We start from the raw sequence: 2,394 nt of genomic DNA on the forward strand, positions 1-2,394 counted from the left end.
GGCGCTCCTTGCGGGCCTCGGATTAGCCAAAGAAATGCAGGTAAGAAGGTTACGTATCAACAGTGACTCCCAGCTGGTTGTTAGCCAAGTGAATGATAGTTTTTCAGCTAAAGATAAAACCATGGCTTCTTACTTGAAGATGGTGATGAACTTCCTACCATCTTTTGAAAAATTCGAAATAATGCAGATCCCTCGCCTCGAGAATGCACATACAAATGCTCTCTCCAAACTTGCGAGCAGCAGAGACTCCAAACTACTTGCTATAGTACCAATTGAGCACCTCCTCATGCCATCTACCCAGGCCTCTGAGGTAATGTGGGTCGAAAGAACTCCCACATGGATGCAACCAATCATAGCCTACATAAAGGACCAGGTCCTGCCTACTAACAAAGATGAGGCCTACAAGCAGAGAGGGAGGTCAGCTCATTTCCTCTTCGTCGATGACGTACTCTACAAAAGAAGCTTCTCCTCCCCATTTCTTTGCTACGTGGGGGGAGGTGAGGCCACGTACATTCTGAGAGAAATCCAAGAAGGTGTTAGTGGCAATCATTCGAGAAGAATAGCCTTGGCACAAAAGGTACTGAGGTAAGGGTACTACTGGCCCACCTTGAAAAAGGATGCTCTTCAGTTCGTGAGTAAATGTGACAAGTGCCAACGGTTCTCCCCCATTCAGAGGCAACCCTCGCAGTAGCTAATTGCTGTCTCCAGCCTATGGCCTTTCTCCAAGTGGGGCGTGGATTTGATAGGTCCTCTACCAAAAGGTAGAGGAGGCGCGAACTTCGCCATTGTGGCCATTGACTATTTCACGAACTGGGTTGAGGCCGAACCGCTAGCAAAAATCATGGAATCAAACACCTCCAAGTTCTTTTGGAAGAATATTATATGCCGGTTCGGAATTTCCCACTCCATAGTTTCAGACAATGGAAGGCAGTTCAATAATAAAAAGGTCAGGAACCTATGTGAAGAACTTGGAATCAAGAAGCACTTCTCAGCACCTCATCATCCCCAAGCCAATGGCCAAGTTGAAGCTGTAAACAAGATGATCAAACATGTCCTCAAAAGGAAACTAGATACATCAAAGGGAGCCTGGATTGATGAGCTGCCTCAAGTTCTTTGGGCAATCCGAACTACCACAAGAACTCTCACGGGAGAAACTCCTTTCCTCATGGCATATGGAACCGAAGCCATGAGCCCAGTCGAGGTCGGCTTACCATCACCACGTCGTCTATACTTCAGCGAAATATCTAATGATGAGCTACAGAGGTTTAACCTCGACTTCATAGCTAAAAGGAGAGATGACTCCCAGTTGAGGCTCGCCGCATACCAAAGGAAAATGACCAAATACTTCAATTCTAAGGTGAAGAAAAGGTCCTTCCAAATCAATGATCTGGTCCTTAGGAAAGTCTTGCTCTCCTCCAAAGGACTTGGAGAATGTACAATGGGTCCAAACTGGGAAGACCCTTACAGAGTTAAAGAAGAACTCCGACCCGGCACCTACAAAATCAAAGACATGGAAGGCAAGGCACAGCTTCGTCCATGGAACATTGAGTATATCGAATTTCCTACCAATGAATGTACCGCATCGTTGGAGGATCTTTCCCAACATATGTAACTGTTTTAGCTTCAATAAAATGTCATTAAATTCAGATACGACTCTCAAAGCGCGAGAGCCTCGGAGGAGAGGTCCAGACCCCCAACTCTGGGGTACCTCGCCTGGACTTCGAGGCTCACTTCACATGCCTTCCTTTGGCAAGGCTAAACACCATTGGGAAAAGCCTCTACGTGGCTACACCATCCACCATGTAGGGAAGCGTGGAAACCTTGGAGGAGAGGTCCAGACCCCCAACTCTAGGGTCACCTTACCTGGACTCCGAGGCTCACTCCATATGCCTTCCTTTGGCGAGGCTGAACGCCACTGGGAGAAGCCTCCAAATGGCTACACTATCCACCATGTAAGGAAGTGTGGGAGCCTTGAAAGAGAGGTCTAGACCCCCAACTCTGGGGTCACCTTGCCTAGACTTCGAGGCTCACTCCACATGCCTTCCTTTGGCGAGGCTGAATGCCACTGGGAGAAGCCTCTATGTGGCTGCACCATCCACCATGTAGGGAAGTGTGGGAGCCTCGGAGGAGAGGTCCAGACCCCAAACTCTGGGGTCACCTCGCCTAGACTTTGAAGCTCACTCCACATGCTTTCCTTTGGCGAGGCTGAATGCCACTGGGAGAAGCTTCTACGTGGTTGCACCATCCACCATGTAGGAAAGCGTGAGAGTCTCGGAGAAGAGGTCCAGACCCCCAACTCTGGGGTACTTCGCTTGGACTCCGAGGCTCACTCCACATGCCTTTCTTTGGTGAGGCTAAATACCAATGGAAGAAGCCTTTATGTTGCTGCACCAT

Source organism: Olea europaea, chromosome 18 (assembly GCF_002742605.1).
Source record: "Olea europaea var. sylvestris chromosome 18, O_europaea_v1, whole genome shotgun sequence".
Classification (NCBI taxonomy): domain Eukaryota; kingdom Viridiplantae; phylum Streptophyta; class Magnoliopsida; order Lamiales; family Oleaceae; genus Olea; species Olea europaea.